The following is a 12,678-nucleotide window of genomic DNA, read 5'->3' as shown; positions in this document are numbered from 1 at the left end:
GTGGGACTCAGTAAATTGTGCGTTAACGTATGCAGGTGGGTTTATTTATCGTTCTTTTTTTGTAATAGTCAGTTGGCAGAACACTGATTTCTTTTGGCCTTAATTATTTTACGTGTGTGGTTCTTGTGAGAAGGTACACATGAACTGTCAAATTATATTCCATAGCGCAACATTCGCGTTGAAGAAATTCCAACTTCAAATTCATTTCCATTTCATGTATGGGCTAAAAAATGCTTGCACAAGCAACTAAAACACGAAGAAAACTTTTTCCATCAACATCCATGAAAAGGAAAGGCATGATGGTCGTTAGAAAGCTGTCCCAGTCGTCATTAGATGTGCTACACTCGCAACTGACTGATGAGGAACGAGATGATGGATTTCATCGCCAGAACTGGTAAGCAACCCCTCCCCCCCCCCCCCACCCCACCAACACACACACACACACACACACACACACACATACATATGAGATCCCCAACCACAATCAGATAGTAGCTCAGCACCGCAAAGCAAAATTAGTAGACGATTAAACAGATAACGTTAAGGCGGCTTCCATATTTAGGTGCAGTATTAATAGGTTCAGGACTCATGGGCGCTGTGCCAATGCCATCAAAAGGCGCGTTGTTAAACTACTGTCGCTCCTACACGTGCAGATTATAGAGTCTTCGTGAAGGACAGTGTTAAAGGTGACAGGCGAAGAGTGATGTAGTGATGTTCGTCAAGGGCACATAGCACCTACGCACCTAACCAAAATACAGCAAGCTGTGGATTTCATGGTTTACGTCCATGTTAACGTCACAGTGCGCTCCTTGTATCTCCAGCCACATAGGGTAAGACCCTTAAACAACTTACCGCTGTACTTCACCATAACGTTCTCCCCATAGGAGATACCGGTGGCCGCGCGGGGTAGCCGTGCGGTCTTAGGAGCCTCGCCACGGTTCGCGCGGCTCTCCACGTCGGAGGTTTGAGTCCTCCATTGGGCATGGGTGTGTGTGTTGTCCTTAGCGTAAGTTGGTTTGAGATAGATTAGTAGTGTGTAAACCTAGGGACCGATGACCTCAGCAGTTTGGTCCCATAAAACTTACCACAAATTTCCAAAAATACCGATAAATATCGAGCTCTGTACAGTTTTACCAGTAACTCCCGGAAGCTCAGTAATTAAGGGTCTCACTCAAACTGAAGACATCGTATTAAGGAACATGTGTCACACCCCTCATTTTAGCACGGACACTTGGTCGTTCTCAGCCATAGACAGCTGATTCGACTTGCAGGCTCTTGCAGAAATTCGTCATGGGAGTTAGGTCTCCATCTGAAAGGACGCTGCCGAGATGAATGCTCAGAACGGTCGACTGGACGCTCTACAGCCAGATCGATGTTTTCAAAATGCGAGAAAATGTCCATGACTTGGTGGATGGCATTAAAAGCATAATACTCTAGGTCGCTGATGTATTCATCGCAAAGCCAACAGGAAAATTTTGGATGCGGCGTGTCCATTGATTGAGCGGCACATCTCATTTTATACCTGGTTACAAATGAACGGCGAAGATCTCAGCGCTGTTGATTGCTAACCTTTTGGGTGGCGACGAGTACAAGTAAAGCAGAAAGAACATGAATAGCTCCGTATCTGCAAGCAAAGAAAAAAGGCATTGGGAGGATTTTAGAAGATTAGATTAGACTAATATTTGTTCCATAGATCATGAGTACGACACTTCGTAATCATGTGGAGCGTGTCAGGTTAATACAAGGTGTCTATACAAGATATTACAGTACACAGAATATTACATGACACTTAATATTTTAAATTTTTTTGGTGGGGTTTGGGGAAATTACCCACTTATTATATCCAAAAATTCATCTAATGAGTAGAAGGAGTTGCCATTACGAAATTCTTTTAATTTCCTTTTATATGCTATATGGCTATCTCTCAGACGTTTGATGCTATTAGGTAAGTGACCAAAGACTTTTGTGGCAGCATAATTTACCCCCTTCTGAGTCAAAGATTTAGCCTTGAGTAGTGAAGATCATCCTTTCTCCTAGTGCTGTAGCCATGTATACTGCTATTACGTTTGAATTCGTTCGGATTGTTAATAACGAATTTCATAAGTGAGGCTACACTGAAGATCTCTAACCCTTTTAAATAAGTGTCTGCAGGATGGTCTTGGATGAGCTCCAGCAATTATTCTGATTACACGCTTTTGTGCAATGAACACTCTTTTACTCAATGATGAGTTACCCCAGAATATGATGCCATACGAAAGCAGAGAATGAAAATAGGCGTGGTAAGCTATTTTACTGAGATGTATATCGCCAAAATTTGCAATGACCCTAATAGCATAAGTAGCTGAACTCAAACGTTTCAGCAGATATTCAGTGTGTTTTATCCAGTTCAACCCCCCATCAATGCATACAATTAGAAATTTTGAATATTCTACCTTAGCTACCGATTTCTGATCGAAGTCTATATTTATTAATGGTGTCATTCCATTTACTGTGTGGAACTGTATGTACTGAATGGAACTGAGACCGTCAATAGCAGCTGTACACAAAAGAGGCCTCTCGTAACAACTGTGGGCTACATCTCCTGGACAATGGCTCAATTCTAGAATGCGGTTACAGGTGATGTCCATTGCACAACGTTGAGGAACAGAAATGTCCTTTCTCTCCGTGCGTAATAGAATATAATTTTTCCGCAGCTCCTGCTTAAAAAGATTGACCAACCGTCAAAAAAATTCATTTTTCAGTGTTGTTTAACTGACAGGATTGTTACCTGATTACCACTCACTTCAAGCGTGGGTTCAGCAGGTATCAGTCTTCATTCGATAACCTGATTCAGCTGGAAGCGGCAGATCAACTGACTTTTCTACACAAGCAATCTCTTGAATGGGTATTCTTCTATCTAGAGAAAGCCTAAGATACTTCTTGGGGTCATATCATTCTACTTCAGATCAGCAAGTGAGGTTTCCACGGATCCCTAACCATCTTCAAACCGTCGTTATTTTCGGTAATATATTTTAGACACCGAGCAGGAAATGTGCTGTTCTAACATTTTAAGTAGTTGAACCGTGTCACACAGAGAAGTCTTTTTAGGTCCAACGGCATTTCCTCTTGCGATGAACAGCACTGCATTGCGCAGTGTTCCTCATTCGTCCTGAAATTCTCATCTTCTTTGCATCCTTTAAAAAAACCACTTGTCGTTTGCAAATAAGGCTATAGTAATGGACGTATACCACATGGGTATTTTAAGTTCCCTAAAAAGAAAAAGAACTCCTTGTGTCCCAATTTGTCATTGTCATTTTCTTTTTAACTTACTTGTTTTAAGCGTAAGTTATGCCGTATTTAAATTTAAGAAAAATGTAAAATTTTTGGCCTTTTTTACTGTATGAAAGACAATAGTGGCTGTTATAACAAATATATATGTATATAAATGAAATCAAAAAGCATCAAGGGTTTAAGTCTTCTGAAATGCATTAGTAATACAAGACTCGGGAAATAGAGAGAGCACGTCTGCTCTAGTTTTATGACACTCGTGTAGTCCCAGCTTCAGTGTGGATACCTGATTTCCAGATCAGTACAACGTTCGTACATTAAATTGCTGGAAACATGGATCTTAATGGATCACGTTGGTAGTGCACCATGGAACATGTGATATTTGCAAATGAACAGTGTTTCTTTAACGTCTCAACAAGTGTAATTGTCTTAAAAATTGAAATTTATGTCAGTTTTCAGAAGTTTCTGTTTCAATGTATACTTAACCGATAACAACTATTAAATACAATACGAAAAGATTTTCTTGACTGGAACACTTTTGAATTTCAATACAATATCCGTTCTTAGTTAGATGAACATTTTTTTCACATCGGAAAAAAAATCTCGTTTCACTAGAATAACTTCTATAATTTCAGAAAAAAGACTGCAGCTCTCGTAAAGTGAATGCCATCATTTGAAAATGTCATACGAAAATATGTTAAACAACTATTGCACAGCTGGCTACAGGCGAAACTCAGAAAAGTGTTCCAAGATACGAACTGTCCCCTATTATCTCCTGACAATGCACCACTTTTGTTGCACAATGGTCTTGGTGTGGGATGACAGGTTGTAAGACGTATGCGTTGCCGGCGATGGGCGAGGCATGACAGAGTCTCTGACCAGAGAGTAGTACGTCGTTAGTTGTTGCTTGTCGCTAGTCTGTGCTTGTCTGCGCGAGTCGACAGTAGTCTTGAGTAGTCTGCGTGAGTCGGCGGTAGTCGGCATGTGTCGGCTGTGTGCTCTGCTGGGGACTCTGGTCAGGATTCTGGAGGATGAGTATTGTTGTAGAAGGTAAAGAAGCAGCCTTGCGCATATCTAATAACGTATGTTAATTGTCATTTAATTTGTTCCAAAAATGCGCCAGTAATAGTTTTTATAATATAAAGTAACTCTTTTAAAGAAAAGCATTCATTTCAATTTAAAGAATATTTCCAATGCATGATCATTCCATCCAAGAACAAAAAAAAAAAAAAATATACGCCAGCATTGCACGAAGCTCTATCGAAAAATTTCTGCTTAAGAGCAGATATATTTGCAGTTTTCATTGAGGTAAGAATTTTCGTTTTTTTTTTTTTTTTATTCAGAATACAGGGCCAAAGGGCAGCGTTGCTGTCCTCATATAATTTATCAGGTTACAAAAGTTTTTTATTATTTTTGGTGTTTAGGAATTTTTTTGTTTCGAACTTAACATTAAATGAGAAAAGAATTTTGTGGGAACATTAAATGTGAATGCATTTCTGCACACAGACTATAAATGGGAGCCAATTTTGTTCAGAGGTTACAGTATTAGAAAAATTCATTTAATTATTAATTTTGTGGGGAGTTTACGCTTGGTTCATGGTTCACGGTGCATTTTCATTCTTATTTATATATATTTTTTTGTGTGGGGAGGTTACAAGCTATAACATACTTTCTCCATTCCCTACATATTAGCATGTTATGTTTATAATATGTTATTGTCGTTATGACTTTTTGGGTCAGGTCCGTATTTTAAATCCTATTCATGGTCGGTTTTGGGAGCTTATTGTTTAATCGATTTTAGCGACACAAGTTTCTGTTCACTTTACGTTATGGTCCAAAAGGCCAAGGGCGTAATGAGCAACATGAAGTGGAGGGAGCTGCTTTATCCTGCCACCTTGGAAAAGACATATTTGCATACTGAACTCGCATGTTGCCCTCCTACACTGCTAAAGAAATGGACTCGTTAATCGAACAACACTGTGAAGTAATTCAGAGTAATGGATATTTACTGGTAGCAAGCGCACCGAGAGCTATTTACAATGGAATTTCAAAACCATTTCCTCATTCATGGCAAAATTAATATTTATTGCCTCCATACTAGCATCTTACATTCTCCGTACGCTTTTGGTAACAGCGCCTCCGTACATTAGCTCCGTGAAACAATCACTATACTCACCAGCTGCGACAATAGTCCCGTATACGAACAGTGATCTAATACTGTCTAATGTTTTTTATTCCAGTCTTTGATCACAATATCAGTTCTTTTGGCGATGACCGGTTTCAGTCCGTAATGACCATCCTCATATCTTTTCTACACTATGTCCTAAGGTGATAAGAACATAGTGGCATCGATACGTTCGGACGGTGCCATTATGGTCTTATCACTTTAGGACATGGTGTAGAAAAGATTTGAGGATGGTCATTACGGACTGAAACCGGTCATCGTCGAAAGAATTGATATTGTGATCAAAGACTGGAGTAAAAAACATTTGAATCACTTTCCTCATCTTCCTTGTGCTCAACATCAAGATGTCAGAGGAGCTAGTGTGACTCATGATTAGGATACTGTCACGGTGTGCGGGTGTGTTGCTGCTTCGGCGACCCTGGTGCAGCTCTCCTGTTACGCAACCACAACAGCGCGGCCACGCAGGCGGCCGAGGCGGCGAGGTCGCGCGCGCCCACCAAGCCAGGCCACGGACAAGGTCGCCCACTGTGAGTGACGTCACGAGCGCCGCCAAACCCAGCGGCTACCTAACCAGGCGCCGGCTACAGCAGTGCGTTACCCGGGACTCACGTATATTAGTATTACCATAGTCTACTTGCAATAATTACACTGAAGCGCCAAAGATGCTGGTTTAGGCTTGCATATTCAGATTGAGAGATTTGTAAACATTCAGAATGTGGCTGTTTTGCGGATCATCAACATGGACAAATGCAATGAGTATGGATGATACGATACTCTATGTTATTCTCCGGTTTGAATTCACTCTGTTATTTAGCAGTTTGTAGGGAAGCAGCATACTCACGCCTTATAAAATTCACATCCGTCTTTCCATTGTGTGCCAGCCTAGTCCGCTGAACTAGTTCTGACGTCATAAATATTGCGCAATACTTTAAAATGAAGTAAATAACATGAAACGTTTCTAGCATGTCAGGAGTAATATAAAATCAATATGTGTTGGATATCAGTTCAATAACTTTAACCATTTTCGAAATTTGGATGTTTTTCTGTAAAAATCATTGGAGCAACAGAAAAGAGCTAGAAACTTAAAAATTTATATTTATATTCCTTTTGCATAATAATTTAGTAGAAACAGTATTCTGGATCTCACAAATTAAAATTTTAGTTGAAATTTCTGGTTTTTGTCTTAGAAATTAAGGAAGCAAGATAATTAAGTAGGCGAATAAATAAAGCTAGGATGTTTAAATTTAAGTAGAAGGGAGATCCGCTATAATCATAAAGATGTGAGACGTTTCAACAGAATAACTATAAAACTATAGCTATAGCGTATCTCCAAAGAGCAAGTCCAGAGCTCGTCTACAGCATGTAGTGTAATTAAAATAATTCTCTTGCCCAAAATAATTGACTTTTATTATGATTACTTACTTGTGTGCTGATTGCACAATTAAATTGAAAGCTTCATCGGCCATCAGCAAAGGAAGAAATGATTTATTCGATATCTTAAAGTGGTGCATTACTAGCCCAGTGGCTAGTCGGGAAAGCAGATTTGATCAGGCGTTCCCTTAGCCGACCGCACCGCGGCTTTATATGCAAGAACTCTGTGCGAGAAAAGGTAGGCCCCAGTTCTCTCTAGATGCTGATTAGCGCACCACCTGTGCCGGGAGTCGCGTCGCGTCAGTATCGTTGATACAAACAGCCTCGGATGCAGTAATAAGTTACTCGGAATACACGTAACCATGAAATCGTTTTCGAGTGAAGTGTTAATTTTGGGATGACGTTAATGATCTATCTTTAGTTTGCGTATGTCGTATTTTCACGTGCCGCCACAGGACAGACATTCTACCATTATTAGTGTGGCGATTCATGAACATTATCATCAAATTATGGCGAGCATTCACTTAAACATTTAATTTGAACAGTTATAGTGGCATCAGGGCATTAGACTCTGAACTGCTCTGGTAGTTGGATAGTGTGGATTCTTTTTGGTCTGTGACTTTCGGAATATATTGAACATTTTAGAGAGAATGGTTTTTGATTATAAATCCCAGACAATCTCCTAATTCCTCAGAGCTATAAGCTGTAGCTATAAATATATTTCTCAGATGAAGTGGGCACTAGGAATTCTAATCACAGGCTTCACATTTTGCTTATCACTTTCTGGTTGCCAATATTGTAGTTAGAGAGCCAGTATTCAGAATGGCAAACAACAGCATTAAATAAATAATAGGAACATTAACAATTATTCCACCCACCGCCCCACAAGTTGCATTGATTTGCTTTTGTAAATGATACTGACAATTTTATACTCATGTATAATGCATTATTCATACTACAACTTCTCCTGGATGATTATTTTATTCAAATTGCACAAGAATTCCACCTGACATAGTGTAATAATGTTGACTGTAAGTTGTGTTCATGTCACTAAAATTACAGATCGTACATCAGAGTTTTTATAATTTTTGCCTTGGATGGATTTAATTATTCTTAGCAAATTGATCATGAAAAGGAACCACAGAATACCACCTGCACACAACAATGACGTATGCTACCAGAAATATTTTTCTCTGTGATTCGTGTGTAGTTTAATTTTGGTCTCATACATCAGCAATGAAATCTTGTTCGACAATAAATACCATCAGTACTGTTTTTAGAAAACGCAGTCTGATTCGATTAATTTTTTTCTTTTATAAATAGAGTTTAGTACCATGGGTGCACAGTTATTTCTTACACATCGGAATATTGTTTGCAGTTTCAAGTAATTTAAATTTGCCACTGAGGTAAAAGTTAAGATGGTTTCCAATAAAAGATAGAGGATTTCTTTTTTAATTAAGATTTTCCTTTGCTCAATAATAGTTAATCATTTAAATTGATGACACGAAAAAAATTATTAATACTATTTTGCAAATTAGTTTAACACAAACCCTTGATACTTCGACCAGAAGTACAGACTAAGTATAATCGCAACTAACAATGACTGCGCTTCTTGCAGCTATGATAAAACAATTAATACAAAATTATAATTAAAAGAGGAAGTGATTTTTCAATAATTAATCATAAATAGTTTTAACGCATTTGGCTCTATTTGTTTTTTACCAGCAAATGAACATAAAAGTACAGTAATTTTACGTTAAATCTTTTTCATTCAACAGACCTCAAATCGATTCTCGTCTTGCGTCGGCGACGTACATCAAAAGAAGACGACAAAAGGATACAAAACAAAAGAAAAGAATGATATAGATTAACAAAGAACGTAAGACAAATATTGTCTCTGTTTTACATAATTATCATCTTTTTAAGAAATAATTACATAACTGAATGAATATTATTGAGTTACGTAATTTTCCACAAGTTCATATTCCACTCGCAATAAAAAATGTATATATCGTGGATGTTATAAGAATATGGTGCTGCGGTCGCCAACGCCTATATAACACAACATGTGTCTGGCGTAGTTGTTAGATCGGTTACGGGTGCTACAATGGCGTTCTACCAAGATTTAAGTGAGTTTGAACGTGGTGTGTTATACTAGACGCACAAGCGATGGAGCAAAGCATCTCCGAGATAGCGATGAAGGGGGATTTTCCCGAAATGTGAATATCAGGAACCTGGTAAAACATCAAATCTCCGACATCGCTGCGGCTGGAAAAAAGATCCTGCAAGAACGGTACCAAAGACGACTGAAGAGAATCGTTCAACGTGACTGAAGTGTAACCCTTCTGAAAATTGCTGCAGATTTCAGTGTTAGGCTATCAACAAGTGTTCAGCGCGCGAATCATTCAACGAAACATGATCGATATGGGCTTTTGGAGTCGAAGGCCACTCGTGTACCTTTGAAGACTGCACAACACAAAGGTTTACGCTTCGCCTGGGTCCGTCAACATCAAGACTGGACTGTTGATGATTGGAAACATGTTGCCTGATCGAACGAGTCTCGCTTCAAATTGTATTGAGGAGATGAACGTGTACGGGTATGGAAAAAACCTCATGAATCCATGGGCCCTGCATGCCAGCAGGGGACTGTTCAAGCTGGTGGAGGGTCTGTAATGGTGCGGGGCGTGTGTATTTGGAGTGATATGGGACCCCTATAGGGGTAAGCTATAGGGAGAGACGGGTCATATACAATATGTACAACAACCAAGAGGGAATAATAAGAGTGGACGATCAACAACGAAGTGCTCGTATTAAGAAGGGTGTAAGACAAGGTTGTAGCCTTTCGCCCCTACTCTTCAATCTGTACATCGAGGAAGCAATGATGGAAATAAAAGAAAGGTTCAGGAGTGGAATTAAAATACAAGGGGAAAGGATATCAATGATACGATTTGCTGATGACATTGCTATCCTGAGTGAAAGTGAAGAAGAATTAAATGATCTGCTGAACGGAATGAACAGTATAATGAGCACACAGTATGGTTTGAGAGTAAATCGGAGAAAGTCGAAGGTAATGAGAAGTAGTATAAATGAGAACAGCGAGAAACTTAACATCAGGATTGATGGTCACGAAGTCAATGAAGTTAAGGAATTCTGCTACCAAGGCAGTAAAATAACCAGTGACTGACGGTGCAAGGAGGACATCAAAAGCAGACTCGCTATGGCGAAAAAGGCATTTCTGGCCAAGAGAAGTCTACTAATATCAAATACCGCCCTTAATTTGAGGAAGAAATTTCTGAGGATGTACGTCTGGAGTACAGCATTGTATGATAGTGAAACATCGACTGTGGGAAAACCAGAACAGAAGAAAATCGAAGCATTTGAGATGTGGTGCTATAGACGAATGTTGATAATTAGGTGGACTGATAAGGTAAGGAATGAGGAGGTTCCATGCAGAATCGGAGAGGAAAGGAATATGTGGAAAACACTGACAAGGAGAAGGGACAGGATGAGAGGACATCTGCTAAGACGTGAGGGAATGACTTCCATGGTACTAGAGGGAGCTGTAGAGGGCAAAAACTGTAGAGGAAGACAGAGATTGGAATACGTCAAGCAAATAATTGAGGACGTAGGTTGCATGTGCTACTCTGAGATGAAGAGGTTAGCGCAGGAAAGGAATTCGTGGCGGGCCGCATCAAACCAATCAGTAGACTGATGACCAAAAAAAAAAAAAAGGGACCCCTGATACGTCTAGGTACGACTCTGGCAGTGATATGTACGTATGAATCCCGTCTGGCCACCTGCATCCATTCATGTCCATTGTGTATTCCAGCGGACTTGGGTAATTCCAGCAGGACAATGCGACAACCCACACGTATCGAGGAGATGAACGTGTACGGGTATGGAGACAACCTCATGAATCCATGGACTCTGCTTGTCAGCAAGCGACTGTTCAAGCTGGTGGAGGCTCTGTAATGGTGCGGGGCGTGTGTATTTGGAGTGATATGGGACCCCTGATATGTCTAGGTACGACTGGATACAGTGGCTCGATACAGTGCCTCCAGGAACACTCTTCTGAGTTTAAACTCTTCCGCTGACCACCAAACTCCGCAGACATGAACGTTATTGATCATATCTGGGACGCCTTGCAACGTGCTGCTCAGGAGAGATCTGCCCCCCCCCCCCCCCCCCCCATCGTACACTTACGGATTTATGGACAGCCCTGGAAGATTCACGATGTCAGCTCCCTCCAGCACTACTGTAGGCATTAGTCGAGTCCATGCTACGTTGTTTTGTGGCATTTTTGCATGCTCGCAGAGGCCCTACACAATATTAGGCAGGTGTGCAGTTCCTTTGGGTCTTCAGTGTGTATTTACTACTGTGAAGGAAGATACCTTTTGAGGCTCGTGACATGATGTACGCTGCAGAAGATTTTCTCCTTTTCGTTATTTTTATAAATAATTTGTGTGTTACTTACTACATTTATCCTCTAAACCGTCAGTCTAATATTGAAGTTAGCTTAAAATAACTATGTAAAGAGATAAAGCTCACCAATAAAACAATGTAAGCAAAACTATGATCTTGATTTAGTTATTTACAAGTTTCATTGGACATTTAGCACCATACATTGTAACGACACGGTTAGGTCAGACAAGAAATAGAAAATAAATACTTGCCTATCGAATATAGCTGCAGCTTTCTCCATTGGAACCAAGAGAATGTAGACACATTAATTCATTTAGAAACAGCACAGACATATATTTGTTTGTGCGAAAATAAGTAAAACGTCATTTGTCCATCATTTTTGCTTGTAATCTTTTGGATGAGAGTTGCAAGGAATATCACGTGTTTCCTGTGGTGTCACCGCCAGACACCACACTTGCTAGGTGGTAGCCTTTAAATCGGCCGTGGTCCTTTAGTATACGTCAGACCCATGTGTCGCCACTATCAGTGACTGCAGACCGAGCGCCGCCACACAGCAGGTCTAGAGAGATTTCCTAGTACTCGCCCCAGTTGTACAACCAACTTTGCTAGCAATGGTTCACCGACAAAATACGCTCTCATTTGCCAAACCGATAGTTTAACATAGCCTTCAGCTACGTCATTTGCTACCACCTAGCAAGGCGCCATTATCAGTTGCTATTGATATTATGAACCATGTACCGTCAAGACCAACGTTCTTCATTAACGGATTAAAGTTAAGTATTCCACCAGCTACGTCCGTTTTTCTAAATTCTAATTTCCTTGTCCTGTTCCAGACCTCACGCCAGCCTGCATGAGCTAAAACGCGTGCCTTTAAGCCTCCTTCTACTAACACGGTGTTGGCCCTCCTCCCAACCAAAACATTGGCGACGAGGCAATACCGCGTTCTTATCGATATTGCCCTGATTTACTTGTGTAATGGCTTCGCCACAATCTCCAGATGTACTGTCCGAATTTTATCGCTTACAGAATCAGCAGACGCAGGCCTTACTGGATGCCCTTGGATAGCTCGTCCAGGGTCAACGGGCAATGCAAAACGATGCAGCAGCTGCCGCTCCACCGCTAATGCAGCCACAACACGCTGTTGCACCAACTTTTCGACCTTTTGATGCTGCACTAGAGAGCTGGATGGAGTGGTCACACCAATTTGGATTCCATCTCGCCACCCACAGAATTCAAGGTAACGAGCGGCAGCCTTTTTTGTTATCTTCGGTCGGCATCCAAACGTACCGTGTGATAGTCAAATTATTTCCCCGACGCGACGTAGCAACTCTGTCCTACGAAGAAATTTTGTCTGCATTAGATGCATATTTAGTACAAAACATATGGCAGGTCAAACTAATTGGGAGTGGGTTGCAACTTTGCAAGGCCTTACT

Source organism: Schistocerca americana, chromosome 5 (assembly GCF_021461395.2).
Source record: "Schistocerca americana isolate TAMUIC-IGC-003095 chromosome 5, iqSchAmer2.1, whole genome shotgun sequence".
Taxonomy (NCBI): domain Eukaryota; kingdom Metazoa; phylum Arthropoda; class Insecta; order Orthoptera; family Acrididae; genus Schistocerca; species Schistocerca americana.
Note: the sequence above shows the minus strand (reverse complement) of the source record.